We start from the raw sequence: 25,698 nt of genomic DNA, 5'->3' as shown, positions 1-25,698 counted from the left end.
AACCATGACATTCCAGAAATAAAAATAGCAAGGCCCAGCCAGAAGGTCAGATCTTTTTTAAATACGAACTCCCTGTGAAGTCCGGGTGGGAAAAGCCACAGTAAAGCTGGCTTCCTCAGAATAGCCCCCACCATCTGCCACCTCACCCCGCAATGTGGGGCTGCAAGAAGCTGAGGGACAACCTGCCAGGCTAGGGCAGTCCAGGCTGTGATGTGGCAGGTAGTGTCCCCTGGATTTTGCCATTCAAGGAGTGGCAAAGGGTACAGAGCTGGGTCAAAATGAGAGCAATGGAGCAACAGAGAATAGAGAAAAACAAAGACATGAGCAAAAGGTCGGTCCAGAGGACTAATGTACCACAGCTACCACAGCCTCCATTAGACTGGGGCCAGTACAACTAGATGGTGCCCGGATACCACCACTGACTGCTCTGACAGGGATCACGAGAGGGTCCCAGACAGAGCTGGAAAAAAGTGGAGGACAAAATTCTAACTCACAAAAAAGACCAGACTTACTGGTCTGACAGAGACTGCAGAAACCCTGAGAGTATACCCTTTTAACTCAGTAATGAAGTCACTCCACAGGTTTACCCTTCAGCCAAAGATTAGACAGGCCCATAAAACAAAATGAGACTAAAGGGGCGCACCAGCCCTGGGGCAAGGACGAGAAGGCAGGAGGAGACAGGAAAGCTGGTAATAGGGAACCCAAGGTCGAGAAGGCAGGGTGTTGACGTGTTGTGGGGTTGGCAACCAATGTCACAAAACGATATGTATACTGTTAAATAACTCGTCCTGTAAACCTTCATCCAAAGCATAATAAAGAAAAATTTGGAAACCAATAATGATGATGATTGCACAACATGATGAACACAATGCCACTGAACTGTACATGTGAAGTATGCTGAAACAGGAAGTGTTTTGCTACATACACATTTACCACAATAAAAAGAAATTTGGAAAAAAAAAAAACAGGGTGGCCGGCACAAGAGAGGCAGGAGCAAAGGAACCGGCAGGTGAGACTCAACCCGTTCCTGCACTTTGTCCCTTCCTTCTACTGGAAATCAGTCTGCTAAAATGCAGAGAGCATGGGCTTGGGAGTCAGCCAGGCCAGGATTCAAATGCCCAATTCTTATAACCATAATTAGCTGGGTGACACAAGTTAGGTATCCTCCCTGAGCTTCAATTCTTCATTTGTAAAACTGGGATGATGCAAACAGCTAATGCACTCAGTTGCTAACTGAAAGGTTAGAGGCTCAAGTCTGCTCAGAAGTGCCTCAGAAGAAAGGCCTGGCAATCTACCTCCCTCAAATCAGCCACTGAAAGCCCTACGGAGCATGGTTCTACTCTGACACACGTGGGGTTCCAACTTGGCAGCAACTGGTTAGTTTTGGACAAGGTTGCTGAAGGACAGAGGATATACGTGTAAAACCAAAAAAAAAAACCTGTTGCCATCAGTCGATTCTAACTCACAGCAACCTTACAGGACAGAGTAGGACTGCCCCCTAGGATTTCCAAGGCTGTAATCTTTACGGAAGATTGCCAGACTTTTTTCTTCCATGGCTGGTGAGTTCAAACCACTGACCTTTCAGTTAGCAGCCAAATGCTTAAACCACTGCACCACCAGAGCTCCTCAATACATGTGAAGTATGTAAAATAAAGTAGCTGGTATACACTTGGGGCTCAATAGATGGTACTGGTATTTGTTCCTCCTTCCTTCCCTCCATGCATTCTTCTTGACTCCTTTTCATAGAGCTGGTACTGACAGTACTCAGCAAAGGCTGGGTCTCTTTTCTCTCCTGCTTCCCCAGAAAGGGTGTAGCCAGGTTAGGTGGCAGGTCTGCTAGGATTGGGGTGGGCTAGCTGGGACCTGCTGGACACCTGGGTCCAGAAAGGTAGACCCTGGGATAGACACCGCATGTCAGAACATAATTAAGGAGCTCCCAATCCAGACCCTGCCTGTGTTTTCTGACACGATGATCTCATTTCAGTGATTCCCAAGAAGTGATTAGCCCTCACCGGGTTATTACTAGGACTCTTTAGTAGCAGCAAAACTATAAACATGAGCCCACCATTCCAAACAATGTGGTTATGCAGCTGGCCAAAAAAGAAAGACAAACAGGATTCATCATCAGGGTTTGGGGGGAATTGCTTCACCTCCCTGGGCCTCAATTTCCCAATCTGTAAAATAAGACAGTAATAGATGACATCCGAGTTCCTTTTCAGCTTGCTCGCTCTTCGTCTCTGTGGACAGGTACCCAGTCCCCAGAGCAGGCACACGTACCATCTCCCTGCCCTAGATACGATCTTCAGCATTTAAAAATAATACCTGGGATTTACATAGAACTTTTCCTCCAAGGAACTGAAAACATCTCTGCAAGGCAGGTAGTGAAGGTAGTTCCTCCTTCTTAAATATGGAGAGACCCAGAGATCAACCAGCCTGTCAAAAGGAAGGGCCAGAGCTGGCTAAAGAATTCAGGTTCCTAGCCTCTGGATTGGACTCAATTCTTCCTTCTGCACTTGAGAATTCCAACCTTCTCTGAGATGGCTGGTCCCACACTCGCCTGCAACAAAAGAAAATAATCTCCAAAGGGCAGGAATCAGACCTGCCTCTTATTCCCTATAGGTTAAAGGGCCTCTCTGGTTCACTTCCATTATCTACCATCTTCCATCATGTCTCACCAAATGAACAATTGTTTGGCTTATCACTTCTGATTAGGAGAGGGACTCTGCCAGGGAAAACAAAAACGCCAGCCAGTTACCACCAAGCAAGGGGGGGAATACATATTAACCGTTGCCGCCTTTTTAAATTTTCTTAAGTAGCTTAATCCATTAAACGAGCCCATGCCGCTTCTACAATCTGCTCACGCGGCACCCTCCCTCTGCGCGACGACAGGCCCTCCATCATGAGGAATTAGCTGACTTCTTGAGCAAATGATGTTTGTACATCTAGCAAGTGCCAGAGTTAAGCGGTATTTACTGCTGGAGGCCCCGTTTTAGTATGCATGTCTGAATGAGCACAGCTTTCAGAGTTCAGGAGCGAGCAATTTACCTTTGCAAGAGACTCCTTGGATCTGGTAAATCAAAACGCTGAAACTCTGCCCCCAGATTGCAAAGGGTAGTTTCTGAATGTCCAGAAAACAAAGCAAATTTAAAAATCAAAGAGGGATTATAGAACTCTTCTCATTCTGCACGGGAACCCATGAACTCTGAATTCAAATTTTACTACTTCCAAGCTGAGGAAACGGCTTGACCTTTCTATGCCTCAGTTTCCTAATCTATAAAATGGGGGTGGAGCAAATGCAACCTTAATCAGTGGACTGTTTTGTCTGTCTTAAGATTGGAGCAGCACAACCACTGAACTTCCACTGTGTATCACTCACACCAGAAAACCACTTAAGGAAAAACGATACTAGACCTTTGGTGGAAGCTTCCAGGATTTTCATACATTTTATCAGATGGCACACAGAGGCCATAAGATTAGCCAGAGTTCATTTGCAAAAGGTATTATTATTCAGTATTAAAGAATTCCTATTATATAAAGACTAGAGGTAACTAGAGTTACATAATAAGTCATTACACAAGACATAACCATTATGCTAGTTACATGATTAATAATTAGAAGAAGGGTGATCTGAAGTGTAAAAAGGGTCCACCCTGAACTGAACACAACATATTCATACCACAGGCTCAGATGAAAGAACAGAGAAGGGAGCCATTCATTAAGAAATGATTTTTCAATAAGTTGAGCAATGTGCCCCAGAGCAAGGATTCAGTTCTTTGAGCTACCGTGCTCTCTGCTAACCAGGAAGCTCAATACCAAGACACTGGAAAGAAGTCAAAGGCTTGGTGAACACTGATGACACCACAACTAACCTTTAAATAGGTTTAAACCCCACAGTCGGCCTGCTCTGAGCCCCTAATATCCAGCTGGTTTCTGCTCCCACCACTCTCCCTGAGCTGTCCTCCAAAGTCACCAGATGCTGAATCCAAAGGCTATTTTTCAATTTCTACACAGTCACAATTCTGCTGCATTAGAACAGCTGGGACATTCTCTGCTTCTGAAATTCCATTCCCTTGGCATCCCCAGCACCATGTTCTCCTCTTCCCACGCCTCCCCCACACTCCTGGATCTTTGTTCTTTCTCAGCACCTCATCCTTCATCCACCCCTCAACAGCCTTCAGAGCTCTGTCTCCATCTGCTTGAGCGATAGATGAATCTTCCCTGGATAATTCATCTCACCCAACTTTAGGTGTAATCTTTATGGCGAAAACTCCCAAACTGACCCTTCCAACTCAACTCTCTTCCCCCTCATCCACACCAGCCAACTAGTAGTCAAGTTCTACCTCCTGCTGGAAACCCTGGTGGTATAGTGGTTAAGTGCTATGGATGCTAACCAAGAGGTTGGCAGTTCAAATCCGCCAGGTGTTCCTTGGAAACTCTATGGGGCAGTTCTACTCCGTCCTATAGGGTCACTATGAGTCGGAACTGACTCTATGGCAGTGGGTTTGGTTTTTTTTGGTAAATATCTGCCACATCCATTTCTCCTCTCCATCCCTGCCACTCACGACTCTAGTTCAAATCCTTCTCTCTTTCTCCTATGGACAGTAGTGGCTTTGTAACAGGGCTTCCAGACTCTAGTCTTGACCCCTAAAAGACATCCTTTACACAACTGTAGAGCAATTCTGACCATGTCACTTGCTGTTTCAAATCCTTCAATGGCTCTCCATTCCAAGAAGGGGCAGACTCGAGCTCCTTCGGTTAGCACAAGAGGTCCTGTGTGTCCTAGCCAGCCCGCCTCGCTACATGTTTCCTCTCTAGTCCCCCAGGTCACTTTACATGCTTCCCCCCTCCAGAATGTTCACCATAACTTGTGCAATCCCCTGTCTCTCCACTCACCACAATGCTCCAGGAGTTTCTGTTTGTGTGTCTGTCTTTCCCCATGACCCCATGAGCTCCTTTTATGCCAGAGAAAGAAATAATGTCTTTCAGTAGCCCAGGGCCCATGACGATGTTTGGTGAAATGAAAGGAGGGAGGGAGGTAGGGGTGAATGAATGAATCAATGTGTGAATGGGTGGGCTGATGAAAATATGGATGGTTGATGAAAATATGGATGGTTGCTTCCTTGTGCTACATATTATAAACAGCATTGCATCCGAACAGATTATTCCCAGAAGTTAGGATTATTCCTCGATCTTCTGGGAAGTCCAAATTTGTATGCGTCTTAAGACTTATAGAAGTAAAACATGTTTCTTCATGCTCAGATAATAACTTGGTCTGAATTCTCTGAAAATGAGAGCCAGAGCCAAAAAACATTTCTTATTCATAGTATTATTCTCTTTCCTGAGAAGTCCACAGACCCTGGGATTTTCTAGAAAGCCATCTTCACCTCTGAGCTTAAATAATTCTTCATGGCTCAAAGTAAAACTCAAATGTAGCCCAAGACTTCAGGCTGCAACCACAGCAGGGAAGAGCTTGTCTATGGAATTCTCGGCACGAGGACTTTGTATACAACGTGGGTTGGCAGCATCATCTGACATAGCCGCCCATGAGAGAAGCACAATGATCTGTGATGACCATTCTCGAAAAAGTCTGCTCATAAGAAATCCAGGTCAGAAGCATGTTATGAAGTCCACTGAGGAGAAAAACCAGGCCCAGGTGCATCTAGCAGCTGATAACACCTCTAAGTGTCAACCCTCTGTTCCCACTCTGCACTGGGTTACAGACCGTTCTCCTCCCAGCCTTCAGGCTTCTATCCATTGAAAGGTTGACTTCCCATCTCTACACAGTGAATCCCCACCCATCAGCACCCTACACTTGGCCTTTGTTTGTTTTTTCTGTATCTAGGGAGTAGTGACAGCTGCACCAGAGACAGGGACATTTTGAGCTGGGATTCTCATCCAGAGCAGGCAGAGAAGGAACTCCTTTGGAGGCAGTGAGAATGGCCTGGCAGGGATGAAAGGAGAGGTCGGGTCAAGGGCCTGCCTTTGTCCTCAACGGCCATGGGAGCAGTTGAGACCCAGGCCCCTAGCTACCCCCATTTCTGCAGCCCTGCCTCCCTTTGAACAAGCAGTCCAGGTTGTCTGCCAATATGGAAGGTGACAACTCTTCACAGATTCTGGACGTGAAGAACAGAATACCAGCTCCGTGTGAGCCTGCCAAGATAGTTCAGGGAGCAAAACTGATCTGGGAAAGGCCAGCAGAGTAAAGAAACATAATGAACCAGAACTGCCAACACAGCTCAAGAGATTCTCCCTGTCTCTCCTACTGTCAATCATGTGCCTTTATGTTCAAGACATGAGAAACCAGGGTTTTAAGAGAAACGAGGCAAGGGATCCAGCTTCTCACGGAACATCCGCTATAATCAGCTCCAACTGGCTCCGCGACCCCTACCTGGCACAGCTCACTTTCCACCCTCACGTCGTGAGCTGCCCTGTGCTGCACAAATGATAATGCATTTATAGACAGCTGGGACTTCCAGCCAGGAGGAGAAATTGCACATAATTAAATAAAAACAAAGCAGAACACCAAAGTGTTAAACCAGTGCCAAAAAAGAGAAAGGCTGCTTGATCTTTCGTGGAGCTTTATAGCTAGGAAATGGGGACACTGGTGGTTCAGTGGTCGAATTCTTACCTTCCACGAGGGAGACCCAGGTTTATTCTCAAGCCATGTACCTGCTGTACAGCCATCACCTGTCTGTCAGCAGTGGTTTGCACGTTGCCATGATACGGCACAGGTTTCAGCAGAGCTTCCAGACTAAGACAGACTAAGAGGAAAAGTCTGGCAATGTACTTCTGAAAATCAGCCAGTGAAAACCCTATGGATCACGACAGCATGATCCACAACGGAGCTGACGGTGGGGATGGTGTAGAACTGGGCAGAGTTTTGTTCCGTTGTGTGGAGGGGTGCCATAGGTCAGGGGCAGGCTCAATGGTAGCTAATCACAACAACTAAAAAAAAGCTGCCAGGAGTATCAATCAAGATCATTTTTTCCTAAATGTATCTTTCAAAAAATCCTTTGTCCCTAACTGCAAAGAACCTCTCAAAAATGAATCAGAACAGCGCAAACAAACCAAGAGAAAAGTAGATAAAGGCAACGAACAAGCAAGTCTCAAAAAATAAAAACGGCTAATAAACAAATGAAAAGATGCACAACTTTTCTAGTAACTAAACAAATGCAAGTAAAAACACCATTTTTAAAACAATCTGATTGGCACAGGTTAAAAAGATAGACAGTGGTGAGAGCTGGCATAGATATGGGGAAACAGGCACACTCATTCTCTACTGGTGGGAGTATAAATTGATACAACCTCCGGGGGCCATTTGGCAGTGCCCAGCACAATTTATTATGCATTTACCTTTGACTCAGTGGTCCTTAGAAATACATAAATGCTTAGAGAAACATGCAGGGTTTTTTCTTTGCAGCATTGTTTGTAAAAGCTCAAAACTTAAAAGAACTTATCATCAAGATGTGGATGGGTAAATATGGTATGGAATATCCACACTAGAACATTCTGCAGGCTTTAAAAAGAACCTGGGAGACTGAATGTAATCACATGGAAGAATTCCTACAATATAGCCAGAAGAGAAAGAAAAAGCACGTTGCAAAACTATATATATTATAATCCCATTTTTGGTTCTCTCTAGAGATGTATATGATAATATATATGTACCTGTATTTATGTTCCTATTGGCAAAATCTGAAAATATACAATTTAAGAAAAGGAATTGTAAGGTCCTTAATAAATGTTAGTATATTTTCTATTGGCACCTTTTCTTCAAAAACAGTTCCTTAAAATGTCACCATCTCAAATACACTTGGAGGACTTCTAAGAGCAACAGGGATGATTGGGGGAAGGTTTGCACAGTACTGCTCATTATCAAAACACACAAAGATACTGGCTCCTTCAAACAAGAAACAAAACCCAGAAGGAAAAAGTCATCCTTATCACCAAATTGCAAAACATAAGAAAGTCAACCAAAACCCAGTGCCGTCAAGCCGATTCCAACTCATAGCGACCCTATAGGACAGAGTAGAACTGCCCCACAGAGTTTCCAAGGAGCGCCTGGTGGATTTGAACTGCTGATCCTTTGGTTAGCAGCCACAGCACTTAATCACTAGGCCACCAGACTTTCCAAGAAAGTCAAAACATTCCTTAAAACTTGAGAGAAGCAAGTTTGGGACATGAGTTAATTCCCATGGTTAAAAATCTAATAGCCCTGCACAGTGGCCCAGAATAAAAGAAAACCTGAATACAGAATCATTTAGAAAAACCCGCAGATGACTGCTTCTTAATGAGTTATTAAGTATGGGAAATTACCCAGGGGCTTTGTTCCCTTTAGAACCCAAATGTATTCCACAGGAAAGCCTATAAGCTCCCGTCCAGGCCCACTGAGAGGCCGGTGCTCGGTAGCGTGGGCCAGAGAGCTGGGGCTCTGCCTCTGATGAAGCGGTATACATTTAATCCACCCATGCAAGGAGTACAGAGGGTCCCCTCCACGTCTTGCTGTGCCCCCTGAGCGCCCCACAATTACAGCCTGCTCTGGACTCCTGCTTCCACGCTACTGTGCCTTTCAGGTGGCATCTGGCCATGCTGTCAGCTGGAGGACAGAAGATTCTTTCAAGAAAGCCTAGAGCAGGAGGGCTGGAGTATGCAGCCCGGGGTTGATGGGGAGTCTGGTGGCCAAGATTTTGGAGTTTTTCTCACAACCCAAGTCATTCTACAACCTGCCTCCTGGACAAGGACACAGAAATTAGATGTTTTTAACGTTAAGCGAAAGGAACCAGACACTCTTGCCATTTCAAAAACCAGCAGAAGTCATCTACGATGCTGGAAGTGAGGATAGTGGTCATGGGGTGGGGAATGGGACAATGGGGGTCTCTGGGGGTGCTGGTGATGTTCTATTTCTTGATCTGTGCCATGGTTCCACATGTGTATTTACCAAAACAAAAACCAAACCCGCTGCCGTAGAGTAGACTCTGACTCATGGTGACCCCACGTGTTTTAGAGTAGGACTGCACCCCATAGGGTTTTCAATGGCTGTAACCTTACAGAAGTAGATCACCAGGCCTTTCTTCCAAACCACAGGTAGGTGGATACAAACCATTAACCTTTCAGTTAGCAGCACAGCACAAACCATTGGCAGCACCCAGGAGCCTCCAAAAACAAAACCAAACCCAATGTTGTTGAGTCAGTTCCAACTCACAGTGACGCTATAGGACAGAGTAGAACAGCCTTATAGGGTTTGCAAGTCTGTAATCTTTATGGAAGCAGACTGCTACATCTTTCTTCTGCAGAGCGGCTGGTGAGTTCGAGCTGCTAACCTTTTGGTTAGCAGCCAAGTGCTTAACCACTGTGCCACCAGGGCTCCTTCCCAAGGACCTATGGGTGTATTTAACTCCATGGAAATTCAGTGAGCTCCACTCTTAACACCTGTGCACTTTTCAGTGTGCAGGTTAAATTTCTATAAAAAGTTCACTCAAAACAATAAAGTATTTTGAATGAAGCTGGCTCGTAAGCCTTCATCTCTGTTCATTCTCAGTTGGCTCTCTTTCCTCCTCTATAGCCCAACCCACCAGCAAACTCACTGTTAAAGTCAAACCAACAGTTCACAATGTGACGATCTGGTGATAGAGCTGGGGGAAGGGCAGTGAAAGGAGGGAAGAATGGAATGTCCAGCATTTATTTTTAATTGATTCGCTCATTTTCCCCTAATACTCAAAATAGTCTCGCTCTTTTTCTCTCCAATGCCCAAAATGGCATCAGTCACACCCTGATAAGCCCCAAGCATGTAAACGTCTCAGGCAGGCTTAAAGTTCTGTGGTCATGTCCATTCGATGCAGCTGATGAACCAGACTCTGGGATGCACTCCGAAAAATGTGCACGGCTGCTCTGGCTTTGAATTCCAGAATGAATCTGAAGTACGGGGTGGGGCTCCCCTCCTAGAAGTCAATTCCATCTCCAGTTTCAGTCAGCAACGCTCCCCAAATTCCACTGGGGTTATTCTTGGTTATCTGGGATATTGGGGGTCTTCAATGAACTTTCCCACGTGGTTAGTTTGGGGCTTCCCTCCTCTCCTCTTTTGTTAAATAAAAAGTCACTTTGTCTTTGGTAAAGCAGAAAGGAAAATATTTATACAAAACTGTACAGGGAGAAAAACAATCCCCAAAAAACAAACCAGTTGCCACTGAGTAAATTCAGACTCATGGTAACCCCACACTGTCAGCACACAACTGAGCTCCATAGGGTTTTCAAGGCTGTAACTTTTTGGAAGCAGATCGCCAAGCATGTCTCCTGAAGTACCTCTGGATGGGTGCCAACGGCCCACCTTTTGGTTAGTAGTCCAAGGCTTAACCGTTTGTGCCACCCAGGACTCCTAAATCTTATTTTTTAAAGTTTATAGAAAACTAGATGGAGAGAAAAGTACCCCAGGATGATTTCTATTCAATGAACTCACAGATTAGGCAGGCACCTGAACACTGATCTCCGCCTGAGGCTAAGAGAGAAGTCTAGATCTGGCGTTCTCTCTCTCCCCTGCTATAATAGCTCTTTCAAAAAGGCACTGCCAACTCACCACCACCACTGCCCAGATGTTCAGGAAGAGGAGGCTCAAATGCAGGAAAAGAAGGCTGCTCTTAGCTTGCCAGCAAGGTTTCCGACCTATCCAGAGGGTCTGAAGGAGCAGGCAAGGCAAGTTACCCAAGCAAGTTGAGTCTTCTGATTTTAAGGGCACCCCTGATATCATTACAGGTACCAGCTCATGTCTATATATTGCACCCTTCCAGTAACTTCCACTGTCCGGCACAACAGAGACCAACATTTCACATTATGTTGCTACAACATTTTTATTAAAGGCTAGGTTAGTAATTCAGTACACAGAGACACTCCTGTCAAGCATCTCTCTCTCCTCTCTCTCAGGTTACATTCCCATGCTCCCACAAAACAAACAGCTTCTGTTCAAACTTCCGCCCAGGGCAACTCAATCTTCTGACAACTCCCCACCCCAGTAAAAATCCCAAACTTGTGTAAACAAGGAAAGGGCTGCTCAAAGCTCAAACTCTCAGAGCAGGGTGGCGGTGAGGTGTGGAAGGAACACCCCATGCTGTACTCATCAGGTCCAAGAACCACAGACCCCGCAGTTCAGCAGGAAGTCACAGGTCCAAAAATCACACAAGGAAAGCCTTAAAAGAACAAACCAACTGAAGATTTGAGAAAAAATTTTTTTGTTTTTATTAAGAAAAAAAAAAAGATGCCAGCAAATCTGGCCTTGATCAGCTCTTCTCCAGCGCCTTTCCCATCCTAGTAGAGAAGACATAAATATGGGAAACCCAGCCATGGATGAGATGAGGAAGAGACTTGGCCAGTGGTGGCTTCCAGCTTCAGGGATTATCAGCCAAACTGGTCAGGTAAAGGCAGGAAGATTTCAAAGAATCAGTAATAAACACTGTCAATCACCCCTACTCCTAAAGGAAAGGAAAAACCTTAAACACACTCCCTCGGGGGGTTAAAAACTCCTAAGGAAAACTCCAGACTTTCTGGAGCCACAGGGGCTGCATGAACCCCTGAAGCTATTGCCCTGAGATATAATCTTTAAAAACTCAAACCACAAATATCCCCCGAAGTCTCCTTAAAACCAAATAATTGTTTAGCTTAACTAGTAAAGAATGTCTGCCTTGAGCATTATGCTCTTTTAAGAACTATCTATCTGGGATCAAAGTGACAACAGCAACTCAAAAGACTAGGTAAGAACCTTAGGTGGCAGTGAGTTTACCTTAATGGAGGCAGGTGAGAATGGTCGCACAACATAAAGAATGTCATCTATGTCACTGAACTGTATATGGAGAAAAAATGGCTGAACTGGTGTATCTTTTGCTGTGCATATTCTCAACAACAAAATTAAATTTTAAAAAACTCTTGAGTAGAGAAGGGAAGAGATTTTTGTTAAACATGATTCAAAGAAGAGACATGAGTCCTTCAAAGTTCCTACTTGTTAGCAAGCTGCCAAGAGGCATAGTTTCAGAAAAATGTCTATTTTTACCACAGTCTCCTTATGAATAGGCATTGCCCTTGGGATTGCATAAAGACCAAGAAATGAGAAGGCTCATAAACATTTACAGAACAAGAACTTTATCAGAATGCCCATAAAAATAAGAACAGTGTTTCTATTCCTAAATATACCAAAATATCGACTCGACAGCACTGGGTTTTTTGGGTATAGTCATCTTATGAGCAAGCCAATTTATACATAAAAGATTTTTCATATTCCAAAATTAACAAATAACTTCGGAACCATAAGGGGAAGGTAAGAATTTAACATTGTGTGGATTCCCATTCTCTGCCTGCCCGCATTAGTTTGTTCTTTCTTTCCCCCTCTTCTGTCCACAGTTTTATTCCAACTTCAAAATTGCCAAAGGTTTCACATCTTTAAATAAAGCTGTATTAGTGTGAATTCCTAACCTCTGGGGCAACGGGTTTGGTGTTTTTGGTTTGGGGCTTAGGCTATAGGAGGAAGGCAATCTAAATTTATTAAAAAAAAAAAATTATTAATTAAAATGACTAGTAAAAACACAAACTTCCACAACAGCAACAAAAGAACATTTTTAAACATTTCAAATTAAAAACAACTCTGGTCCTACCACCCTCCCCTGTTCTACCACAGCTATACAATGTAGACGGTGAACTCACACAGTGAGGACGCTGGTGACAGGCCACCACACAAACTTCTCTTAAAAGGGATGTCTACATTTATGGGGCACCCGCTATGCATGAGGGCTTGTGCTCTGCTTTGTGTATGTTATTTAATGCACACTACATCCCTACTGAGTAGCTAGCTACTACTCCCATATAACAGATGAAGAAACTGAGATTCCAAATGACTGGGATACAAATCAAGATCTATCTGGGTCCCCAAAGCACTCTTTCCTGTCAATCACCACTGAGTTCCCAAAACAACAAAAATAGGCCACTGGGTTAAATTCTGCAGTGATCAAAGAGAAGTGACTATTGGTTACGGTTCTCTCTCCACCTTTCAAGGTCCTAATTTGAGTGTTACTGAGGTAGCAGGACTTCTGATACAAATCCTGGCTTAATTACACTTCTGAAGCATTAGGGGGCTATCCAAATCTGAAACTGGTCTATACCAGCAACCGTGTATTGTCACTGTTAAACTGCCTGAGCCAGTGTTCTCCTGGACAATTACATTTTGCCACTGCTTTGGGGCCACTGAACAAGATACTTCCGTTTAAATATCTACTGATTGTCGACCGCATGTTCTGTTTTGTGGCAGGCATTCGTTCAACAAACTGGCTCATTCATTCACCCAAACAGAACTTATTGAGTACCTCGTATACTCAGGGATTGAGCACGCTATATAGTCAAGGTTGTGGGGAATAAAGGTATTCCGAGCCAGAATTCAGTTCACTGGAAGAGAAGGATATGCACATAACAGCTATCATTATCATAAAAGTTACAAGTTTTAAGAAAGGGGTAGAACATGGGGTGTAGGAATTACTGTTGTTGTTGCTAGTTACCTGCCATCGAGTCAGCTCTGACTCACAGCGACCTTATGAATAACAGAACAAAACTTTGCCCAGTCTTGTGTCATCTTCATGATCACTTTTGAGTCCACTGTTTTGGCAACTGTGTCAATCAGTCTCATTGAGAGTTTCTCTTGTTTTTGCTGACTTTCTACTTTACCAACCATGACACACTTTTCTAGCAATTGGTCTTCCCTGATGATATATTCAAAGTAAGTGAGCTAAAGTCACACCGTCCTAACTTCTAAGGATCATTCTCATTGTATTCCTCCTAAGACTGATTTGTTCCTTCTGGCAGTCTACACTATATTCCATATTCTTTGCCAGAACCACAGTTCGAAGGCATCAAGTCTTCTTCTTTCTTCGTTTTTCACTGTCCAGCTTTTGCATGCATATGAGACGACTGAAGAGAACATGGCTTGGGTCAGGTGCATCTTAGTCACCAAAGTGACACCTTAGCTTTTTCAAAATTTTAAAGAGGTCTTTTGCAGCAGATTTGCCCAATGCAATACATTGTTTGATTTCCTGACTCTAAGAAGCTCATTCTTCAAGAAGGAGTTTAGCAGTCAAAAAATATAAAACATAGGAAATACTAAGAAGTGAGAAATTTATCCTGAAGGAAGGCATCATGGATTGCTTCATGGAAGTTTCCAACCAGGCTAGTTTGGTAAGTTGGGTAAAACTTAGACCTGCATTCCAAATGGAACACTGAGCTAAGTACAGGCATGAAGGCAAAATGGTCAAGAGAAGAACAAGGGACCTAAGGCTGGGCAAAGCTCTGAAAGCCAGCCTATGGAGTTTGGCCTTTACTTTGTACCCAACGGGAAACCAACGACATCAGTTGCTAAGCATGGGGAGTGACATGCAATGAGTAATGCTTCAGGTAGATGAACCTGACAGCCTTGTGTAGAAAGAGCCTGGGGAAGGGAAACAGTAGAAAATCCAATCTGGAAGCTACTAGAAATTTTTAGGCATCTATGTGGGAATCAAAGAGCTGTGCCTTCCTTGTTTCACTACCTCCCATTCTAACAAGAAATATTGTGAAAGTCTGGTCGAATTTTTAAAAAATCAGTAAATAAGTAAATATATTTAGTCTCTTTGACTATATGCTGAAGGAAGAGGCAACCCAAGCCATCAATCTTTGGCTCTGAAGAACAGCAGATGGTATTTCTGGCGGCAGATCCGCTGTCCCAGTTCTATGTTCTGCTCCCGCTAATGCTGCACTTTGTCTGCATTTCTTCAGCCTGCACCCTCTGAGGAAGGGGCAGGCAATTTCAAAATGCAACGAGGAATAGGGGAGTGACGTCAGGCTTCCAATTTTTAACGTTCAGATAACCTATATGCAAATGCATGACACTAGATTATAATCTTAAATCCTCCACACTGATGGTATTTTGGGAGGCCTGAGCACTCGATCAACACTTCCGGCTCTCTTTCTTCAAATCTTCAAGACCCAAAAGACAGCAAGGGAGGAGAAAAAGCCAGGAATCAAATCAGGTCATCCTAAGCGGCTACTCATGCAAAGCTGGGAAATTCCTGATACTGGTTACTGATTTCTGGAAAATAACTGCTTTATAATACAAATAATACAATATTTTTTAAAATCGTTTTTTTGGACTTGCCTTTTTGATGGGCTCCTTTCCACCATTATATTAATACTAACAAAGCCTTTGCAGTAGATAAAGTGACTGAGAGCATTTTCTGCGCAGATGAAATTTCTGCTACTTTCTGTAAGCAAATCAATAACAGAACGAAGGGCACTTACATTTTAGCTGCTCCAGAGGCATTTACAAGGCTGCACAACAGGCATTACAATGGAGGTGGGAGACCTATGCCTTGTGAAAGAGCTTCATTTCATTCTCCCAATTCCACTTTACCTCTTCAACATAAATCTTTGGCATGGAACAAATCCATCTCTATTCTAATGGAAACTAATTTTTCAGGTATGTAAGTAAAAAAGAAGACAGGACTGTCTTCTCCTACGCTTTTTTCTAAGCCTTCTTAACAGCCAGATAACCAGGACAGCCAACCAAATCCTGCAATGCATTGCTGTTGAGTCGATTCCAACTCATAGCAACCCTACAGGACAGAGGAAAACTAACCCATAGCGTTTCCAAGACTGTAATCTTTACGGAAGCCGACTGCTACATTTTCTCCTGCAGAGCAGCTGATGGGTTCAAACCACCAACCTCTTGGTTACCAGCCGAGCACTTTACCACTGAGCTACCAGGGCTCCTTAAGTCCTACAAAGGGAGTTAACCAAAAGGCTTGCCTATAGACTTCCAAACCAGAGGATCTAAACTGGAGTTTGGAAGCATTCAATTTAATGAAACAAAAAGTCAGTCCCAGAGCAGAAAAGGGAGTTTCCCAGGAAGTGCTGCCAGGATAAGGAGATGAACTCTTCAGGAAAGTTTTCCGAGGTAAAAGGTGGAAGCAGACACAGAGAGGAGTTGGGGAGATAACGGACATTAGAATAGTAAGAACCCCATTTTGCTGGATACACGTAAAATCAGATTTAAAAAAAAAAAGTGTGCTTGCACCTACATCTCGAGTGTTGGATAAAGCAGAAAAAAATATATAAAGGAGGAAGACATCTGGCCCAGTGCCTACATGGAGAAAATGGAGGAAGGTGAGAGAACGGTCAATTAAAAACTAAACAAAAACACTACATGTATTATTTTCATAATCCAAGTTGTGAAAGACTGCCATAAACTCTGCAGTTGCAATTCTGCTGTAAAAACATGTTTTTAAAAATCAGGCCTCAAGAAATAAAAGTCCAAGCTGGAAAGCCTACAAGGAAAACAAAGCAGTACCTCTTCCTCACACAGCCCTGTTACCTGCAGAAACACAGTAAATAAGAACGGATTCATTTCTTATAAAGACAAAACAAAGGCCTCAATTCTGAATATAGCCAGTTAAACACAGGCCTTTCCCAGCTGCAGTTTGCCAGCCCATAAATATTTAAGACATATGCACACACGTACACAGAAAATATTCATTCTTTCTCAGCCCACAGGATTAGGACACCCACACAACTATCTCTGTATCTACAATATCGAGCTTGCAATACTAGTTGCCATCAAGTTGATTCCAACTCATGGTGACCCCATGTGCTTCAGAGCAGAACTGCTCCATAGGGTTTTCATGGCCGTGACTTTGTGGAAGTAGATTATCAGGCCTTTCTTCCAAGGCACCTCTGGGTGGATTCGAACTGCCAATCTTTTGGTTAGTAGCCAAGCACTTAACCTGTTATGCCACCCAAGGACAACCTCACAAGGGCATTTAAATCTATGGTCCTTGCCCACAACAAACACCTGAGAGAAATGGTCTCTCTCCATCTCTCCTGTCTGGCTTCTAAATTCATTCTTTTATTTTCCAAGTATTGAGGAAGCCCCAAGGCCAAATAAGAATCCCATCCTTTTCAATTAACCCTGCGGTTGAGTTGGGTGAGGTTTTGCTTGTGTTTTTTAAGCTACAACCCCAGTCTCACCAATAGCACAAACTGTATCTAATCTACATTTTTTAGGTCTCAGGGTATACACACAAATGGCTTTTTGAAAGAATGAAGGATTCTATCAAATGTGTTTACCAATTCAGCCTAGTTTGTGTAGCCAAGCATTCTTTACCACTGATATAAATAATACGCCCTCCCCGAACATAAATGGCACTGATGACAATTAGCCTTTATTGGGTACTCTCCACGTGCCAGTTGCCTTTACCAACATCTAATATTTATAACAGCTTTAATCAAAGGAATCATTTGCTCCATTTCCCAACTGAGGAAAGGCCACTCAGGGGGGTTAAATCATTTTGCCCAAGATCTGGGATTCACACTAGGGCTGGGTCCACTGAAAAGTTTATTCATCTTCCACTGGATTCTTTCACCTAGCCACAGAACACCCGCCTAGGGAACCCCGGCCATCTCACACCCTCTTCCCAGCACCCAACAGAACTCGGAGCCTATACTGCAGCCTACAAGATTCTTCTGCAGCTTTCACAGAGAAGAAAATTTACAAGGATTTTATAAAAACCACTGGTCTGCAGAGGCTGGGGAGTGACTTCCAGTTTTAAAAACTAACAAGAACCTCCCCAGAGCTGATGATTAGGGCTGATGCAGCTCATAAAAGAAGCTATAAAACCTTCTCTGTTATATTAGTTTTGTGTTTTCCTTTTGCAGAGGGCTGTCAGAGGGGAACGTGCTGCAAAGACGCCTTCTGAGGCCGAAGGTCCATCCACAAGAGATGAGTCCCACCTCTTCCCTTCTTCACCCTTGTCAGAAGCTCTTGAGTTTGTACAAAGGAAACATGATTAACCAACCTTCCTACCAGAGGGTGATCTCAGATAGGTTCCAGGAGCCAGTTCGAATTTACTTAAAAGATTGAGATCTCCCATCTCCCCTGTTACTCAATCCGGCAATACTGGCCAGCAGATATAATTGCAAGGCAGGTAGGCTAGACTCACCAATCTGCCGATTCAATGCCTGTGAATGTTGCAAATTACACGGTATAAATTTAGCAAGGTGGGTCTTGACACACACTCCTGCCAATTACATGTTCCCCCGCTAGTAGAAAGTACATTAATTACTTTGGGTATAGGCACTACTTCCACTTTCTCTGGCCTTTCTGGAGAGCTGCAGGGAACTCAGAGTAATCTATGAAGATTAAGGCATAAATACATAATGCCTGCTGGGTAGGTGGGACTGTTTCAAAGCTCTTGGAATTAGAACTGTTAACATTTCTCCATAGGTGGAGAGTCACTGAGGCCAGCGCTCTGGGGCTGAAGATGGCCTGACGTGAACGAAGACACCAATTCGGAATCGGCAGGACTGAGGTACGATGTGGGATCACGGTGGCAGTGGCAGCAGCTTGGGCAACTTCCTTCCTTCTGCCTTAAAAGTGATGCTTCCCCAGCAAGAAGGGGAACAGGGGCCCCAGCTGCGGCATGGCAGATACAGCGTGGCCAGAATTAAGCTCTATGCGTCAGACGCCAAGCTAAGTACAAGCTACCAGCATTTTTATATTATTCCTCACTAAAGAGCCCTGGTGGCACAGTAGTTAAGCGCTTAGCTGCTAACCAAAAGATGTGCTGCAGTTTAAACACACTAGCCACTTTGCGAGAGAAAGATGTGGCAGTCTGCTTCTGTAAAGGCTGCAGCCTTGGAAACCCTATGGGGCGCTTCTACTATGTCCTATAGATTAGCTATGAGTTGGAATCTACTTGACAACAATGGGTTTTAACAGCCATATTGGGCGCAGTGGTGTTTCAGTGGCAGAACTCTCACCTTCCATGAGGGAGACCCTAGTTCAATTCCCAGCCAGTGAACCTCATTTGCAGCCACCACTCCTCTGTCAATGGAGGCTTGCATGCTGCTCTGATGGTAAACAGTTTTCAGCAGAGCTTCCAGACTAAGATAGACTAGAAAGAAAGGCCTGGCGAGCTACTTCGAAAAATCAGCCAATGAAAACTCTATGGATCACAAGAGAACACTGTACAACTCACTTGCTTTGGACACAGCATCAGGACGGATCAATCGCTGGAGGAGGACGTGATGTCTGGTGAAGCAGAGGCCAATGAGGGCATGGGAAACCCTTGGTGAGATGGACTGGCACAACACCCGCAACAATGGACTGGAACATGCCAGTGAGCGTGAGGATGACACCGTGGACTGGGCAACATTCCGTTGTACATAAGGTCACCATGGGTCAGAGTCAACTCAATGGCAGCTATCTATCAGTCAACCTCCTTAGCCAAAGGGAGGTCATGTGATCAAGTTACAGTAAGGTGAACTCATATGATGCTCCCTAAAATGTGACTCTTGAGAAGAGGGTCAAAGACACTGAAAAGAGTTCCATTCCTTCCAAGAAGCAGTACCTGGCAGGGCTCTTTTTGCTGAAAGATCAAACCAATATTCTTTATTTTTCTCTCCTACTCCACTTGGCTTGGAAAGTCAAAGGTCTCCTAACTGAAGGGATGTACACTTCCAGCAGGAACACAAGAAACATGGAAGAAAAGCGACGTTAACTTGCCCGGTGGCAAAATCTGTGTGTAGACGGCAATTACACAGAAAGAGGACATTAGAAAAGAACATGCCAAACTTCCAGGGGAGACCCGATCACTCTGAGAGGAGACGCTGCCTGAACCAGCCAGGTAAGTTAAGATCAGACTTGGCCATCAGGGGAGCGAGTTGTCATGGCCAGATCACCCTTTCGTCACATCTAATATTAATAAGACACTTCCTCTTAGTAATCATAATTTGGTAGATTAATTAAATTTCGAATTCTTCAGCAGGCAAGGTTATGACCTCAATCCCAACTTCAGGAAATTGCACATTCTTTGTCTTAATTGGAAATGTGTATGGTTTTACCTAGCAAAAGTGTGTATAGTAACCTAGTAATACATGCAAGGTTACTCTATACCAGAAAGCTAATGAATAAAGTTGACACCGTTGTGTATGAAATGGCTGTTCTCAGAGTAATAAATCTGTAGAATGACTGTGGGCCTCCGTTGCATAAAACCCACCTTATTACTTAAGTGGTCCCTCGCTAATTCTTTCCTACCAGAAAATGGGAGGCAATAGGGTAGGTATGCAGGAGGGGTCTTTGCGCCACCTATATAGGTCAATATAAAAATCTTTTGAAGACCACTCATCTGCAGCAGCATTTCTGACCTCTGGGGACCAATCTGCAAGGTGAGATTCATTGTCCTAAAGCCAGGTGAGAATCTGGTAGGCCTCTCCAGTCCTGGGAAGGGCCCAATGCCTAGACTGGGAAGACCCAGTGTCACCCTATGTAGCTGCTAAGACAAGGAGCCAGAGCTAAAAAAAAAAAAAAGCAACAGGAGAAGACGATGCTAATTGAGGGTATCAACAGGCCCTTTGAAAGGACCTTACGTGCTGTTCTCCAGACAGGGCAGTAATCATCACAGGATATACAGGACTATGACTCTAAAGTGACAAGTGGTGGGTCAGTGGTAGAAATCTTGCTTTCCATGTGGGAGACCTGGGTTCAATACCCAACCAATGCACCTCATGTGCCGCTACCACCCAACTACCAGTGGAGGCTTGCGTGTTGCTCTGATGCTGAACAGCTTCCAGTGAAGCTTCTGCACAACGACAGACCTGAAAGAAAGACCTGACAATCTACTTCTGAATAGCAGCCAGTAAAAACCTCTGGATCATAACGATCTGATCTGCACCCAGTCATGGGGATGGCAAAGTACTAGGCAGCATTTTGTTCGTTCTGCGTAGGGTCGCCATGAGTCTGGAACTGACTCTACAGCAGCGAACAACAACCAGAGCTACGACTCTAGTTGGTGAAGGGATAATAAGAATGGCAGAGAAATGACAACACATGCACAAAGTGGTGACCCCCCAGGCTCCTGGCCAAGCAACTTTGGGGGCACAAATGGGTATGGAATTCCCAGAAATTTTTCTAATCAACAAAAACAACCATAGATATGAACTAATAATAGCTAGAAATACATTATTCACAGTGATGCCTATTACAACAAAAATTTCAAAACAACGCAAAAGCCCCAAATTAGGGAGTAGGTTAAATAAATTATGGAACATCTACTGGACAGAATTCAGTTCAGCCATTAACACTGGTTTGGAAGAACCAATGATTGGATTAAGGAAGCAACCCCCACAGGGGAAAAGCAGTCAAATCGAGAGTGGCACTGTGTGGTTAGGAAAATCAATTAGTATTGGAATAAATATCCTAGCTAGGAGACAAATAACTTAAAGGCCTATTGCTTTCAATAATACAGACTACAGAAAACAAAGCTAATAAAAATTACACTGATTGACAGGGTTGGGGCAAAGAAGGCTGAGGAAAAACTAAGACAGAAATATCTAATGAATGTAAAAATGTTCACTATGTGTGAAATGAAAAAAGAAAAGTTAAAAACTATAAACACATGCACATACTTATGTAACATCTGAAAGGACAGTATGCAAAAAATCTTCTGAGTGGTAGGATTGGTGGTGATTTTTTTTTTCTTCTTTTGGATTAACGGTATTTTCTAAAACAAATAACAATAAGAATAGCAATGAGAGTTAGGTTTTAAATTTTTAATGGGGACAAAGATTATCACAGATCCAAACTGTCAAACAGGAGCTCAAAGGTAGATTCATCTTTAACTCTAAAGAGACCATTTTTCCCCAAAATATTTTTTTTTAATTTTTTTGAGAAAGAAACTACACAGTAACACAAATGGAACTCATTATTTAAAGAATTCCTCTGCAGAATCTTTCTGTAAAAAGCATCATCCTAATTTGTGACTTGGAGATGTGATACATATTCTATATATCAAGAATGTCTGCATGACACTCAAGTCACACAAGGTTACAGACTTATACCTGCCCAGCCAGACTTTAGGAGATGGCTACCTGATCCTCTGAGTCACTTCTTTCCTCAAACTCTCTTTCCAACTGTAATCTGCTTTTTCAGGAGGTGTCTTGATAATGGAAGGTACCATCCAACAAGAACACATAACCCTCAAGGTTTGAGTAAACCAGTTTCACCAGTTAAGCAGCAAACATTCCCTTTGAGTGTAAAATGCAAGGTGCTAACCTCTGTACTAGAGTGTGATCACCCACATCCAGGCCTTACTAGGTCCTATGCTTCAAGACCTTGGCCTTCACCAACTCTGCCTGGACCATTACAGCAGCCTCCTACGCAGTCTCTTGGTCCCCAACCTCTTTCCCTCTCAAGAGTCTCTTCTCACACTGCCCCTAAGAGCTGAGGGCAGATCATGTCACCCATCTCTGCCTCATGTCTTCCCAGCTCCTATATCCAAAACCCACTGGCTAGAAGATCCCTGGTCCACACCACCTAGGCTCCCTTCACCTTTCTACCTTGATCGTCCAGGACATTCTTCCTACAAATTCGGTTCCAGATTCCAAACATAACCTCCCATCCTCTGAATAAACTTTATATGGAAAAGGAAGAGCCCTAGATAAGTAAAGCACTATTGAAGAACAACAACAAAGTAGGAGGCCTCACACTACCTGACCTCAGAAACTATTATACAGCCACAGTAGTCAAAACAGCCTGGTACTGATACAACAACAGACACATAGACCAATGGAACAGAACTGAGAACCCAGACATAAATCCATCCATCTATGTATGAGCAGCTGATATTTGACAAAAGGGCAAAGTCCAATAAATGTGGAAAAGACAGTCTCTTTAACAAACGGTGCTGGCTTAATTAGATGTCATCTGTAAAAAATGAAACAAGATCCATACCTCACACCATACACAAAAACTAACAAAATAGATCAAAGACCTAAAAATTAAACACTTTTGCTCATCAAAAAGACTTCACTAAAAGAATAAAAAGAGAATCTACAGACTGGGAAAAAAATTTTGGCTATGACATATCTGACAGGGTCTAATCTCTAAAATCTACAAAATACTTCAACATCTCAATAGCAAAAAAGACAAATAATCCAATTAAAAATAGGCAAAGGATATGAACAGACACTTCACCAAAGAAGACATTCAGGCAGCTAGCAGACAAATGAAGAAACGCTCACAATCATTAGCCATTAGAGAAATGCAAATCAAAACTACGAGATACCATCTCACCCTGACAGTACTGGCATTAATCAAAAAAAAAAAAAAGAACAAATGTTGGAGAGGCTACGGGGAGACTGGAACTCTTATGCGCTGCTGGTGGGAATATAAAATGGTAAAACCACTTTGGAAAATGACAGCGTTCTTCTTCAAAAAGCTAGAAATGGAAACACCATTTAAAAAAAAAAAAAAACCCACTGCCATTGAGTCAATTCCAACTCATAGTGACCCTACAGGACAGAGTAGAACTGCCCAATAGAGTTTCCAAGGAGCGCCTGGAAGATCTGAACTACCAACTTCTTGGTTAGCAGCCGTAGCACTTAACCACTATGCCACCAGGGTTTCCAGAAATACCATATGATCCAGCAATTCCACTCCTAGGAATATACCCTAGAGAAATAACAGCCATCACACAAAAAGACATACGCATACTCATGTTCACTGCAGCACTATTCACAATAGCAAAAAAGATGGGAACAACCTAAATGCTCATCAACAGATGAATGGATAAACTATGGTACATACACGTAATGGAATACTATGCAACAATAAAGAACAAAGATGAATTCGTGAAACATCTCACAACATGGATGATTCTGGAGGGCATTATGTTGAGTGGAATACATCAATCACAGAAGGACAAATATTGTATGAGACCACTTAAACTCAAGAAAATGTTTACACACAGAAAATAGCATTCTTTGATAGTTATAAGTTTGGGGAGGGAGGGAGAGAGGAAATCACTAACTAGATAGTAGACAAGGGTCAACTTTGGTGAAGGGAAAGACAACACACAATATAGGAGAAGTCAGCACAACGTGACCAAAACAAAGGCATAGAAGTTTCCTGGACACATCCAAATACCCTGAGGGACTGAGTTGCTGCGGCTGGGGCTGGGGACCATAGTCTTGGGGGACATCTAGGTCAACCGGCATAACATAGTTCATAAAGAAAATGTTTTACATCCTACTTTGGTGAGTTGCATGCGGGGTCTCAAAAGATTGTGAACTGCCAACTAAGATACATCTATTGGTCCCATCCCATCTGGAGCAAAGGAAAATGAAGAAAACCTAAAACTCGAGGAAAATATTTGCCCAAAGGACTAAAAGACCACATGAGCCAGAGCTTCCACCAGCCTGAGCCCAGGAGAACTAGATGGTACCCCCCACCACACCAACAGCTCTGACAGGGATCACACCAGAGAGTCCCGGACAGAGCCAGAGAAAACTGTACAACAAAATTCAAATTCACAAAAAAGACCAGACTTACTGGTCTGACAGAGACTGGAGGAATCCCTGAAACTACGGCCCCTGGACACTGCTAACTCAGAACTGAAACCACTCCTCAAGCCCACTCTTCAGACAAAGATTAGACGGGGCCTGCCTATAAAACAAACAGTAACACACATGAGGAAGGTGCTTCTTAGTTCAATCAAGTAAACGAGACCAAAGGGGCAACTCCTGCCTAAAACCAAGATGCAAAGGCAGGAAGGGACAGGAAAACTGGATGAATGGTCCCGGGGTACCCAGGGTGTAAAGGGAATGGGGGAGAGTGCTATCACATTGTGGCGATTGCAACCAATGTCACAAAACAATACCCGTAAAAACCCATAACGTTGAGTTGATGCCGACTCATAGCAACTCTATAGGGCAGAGCAGAACTGCCTCATAGGGTTTACAAGGTTGTAATCTTTAAGGAAGCAGACTGCCACACCTTTCTCCAGAAGAGCAGCTGGTGGGTTCCAACCACTGGCCTTTCAGTTATCAGCTAAGCACTTAACCACTGTGCTACCTGGGCTCCTTATGGCTGGTATAGCCCTGCTTTAAACCCCTCTTCCTTGAGGTATTTTGGCTGACTCTCATCTGAGAGAACACCCTTCAAAGATCAGTGAATGCCCCCTCCTCCATAAAGCCTTCCTGAGTCTAAGCCACCGAACAAACCACTCCTTCCTCTGGGCTCATAGCATCTTTCTGGGCCTCTGTTATCACATACGCTAATTCCACGCAGTATCCAGTTAACTGAATATGTCTGTCTTCCAACCAAGACTGTAAGGACCCCACAAACATGTACCGCCCATTAACCTCTATGCCTCATACGATACCAAGCACAGGGCTCTGTGCGCAATAAGTGCTCAATAAATATTTCTCAATCAAATAAAAGTGACCAGCTCCTTAAAAGCAAGACCCGCATTGTCTTCATTTCTATCATATATCACGTGAACTAAAACCAAACCTGTTGCCGTTGAGTCAATTCTGACTCATAGCCACCCTACAGGACAGACTAAAACTTACCCACACAGTTTCTGACGAGCATCTGGTGGATTTGAACTGCCGACCTTTTGGTGAGCAGCTGTAGCTCTTAACCACCACAGTGTCGGGTATAAAGTAAGCATTCATTAAGTGTGTAGAATGAATGACTGCATGTGAGCTTAAATGAACAAATGCATCCCCGTGAACCACTCTCCCAGGGCTCATACCAATGATCAAATTTCAAAGCAGAGGTGACCAGGCCAAAGGATAATTTATCTTCCTAAAGACGCTTAGTGTCAGTTAAATTGCTGTATTTAATAGGGCCTGACTCAGATG

At 43.6% G+C, this 25,698-nt stretch overlaps 1 protein-coding gene across 3 annotated transcripts in view; it reads right to left on the bottom strand.

Annotated features, from left to right (window-relative positions):
- LDLRAD3 (low density lipoprotein receptor class A domain containing 3) overlaps positions 1-25,698 on the bottom strand; it is a 300,845-nt gene that overhangs the window by 224,438 nt on the left and 50,709 nt on the right. The window contains exon 1 of one of the 3 annotated variants that reach the window (XM_049889423.1): positions 10,571-11,102. The exons of the other annotated variants lie outside the window; for them this stretch is intronic. The gene's annotated coding sequence lies outside the window, so the exon portion shown is untranslated. Of the gene's footprint in view, positions 1-10,570; positions 11,103-25,698 lie in introns of those variants that run through there. 3 annotated transcript variants of the gene reach the window in all.

This window comes from Elephas maximus, chromosome 7, assembly GCF_024166365.1.
Source record: "Elephas maximus indicus isolate mEleMax1 chromosome 7, mEleMax1 primary haplotype, whole genome shotgun sequence".
Classification (NCBI taxonomy): Eukaryota; Metazoa; Chordata; class Mammalia; order Proboscidea; family Elephantidae; genus Elephas; species Elephas maximus.
Note: the sequence above shows the minus strand (reverse complement) of the source record. Positions and strands in the feature narration are given on the sequence as shown.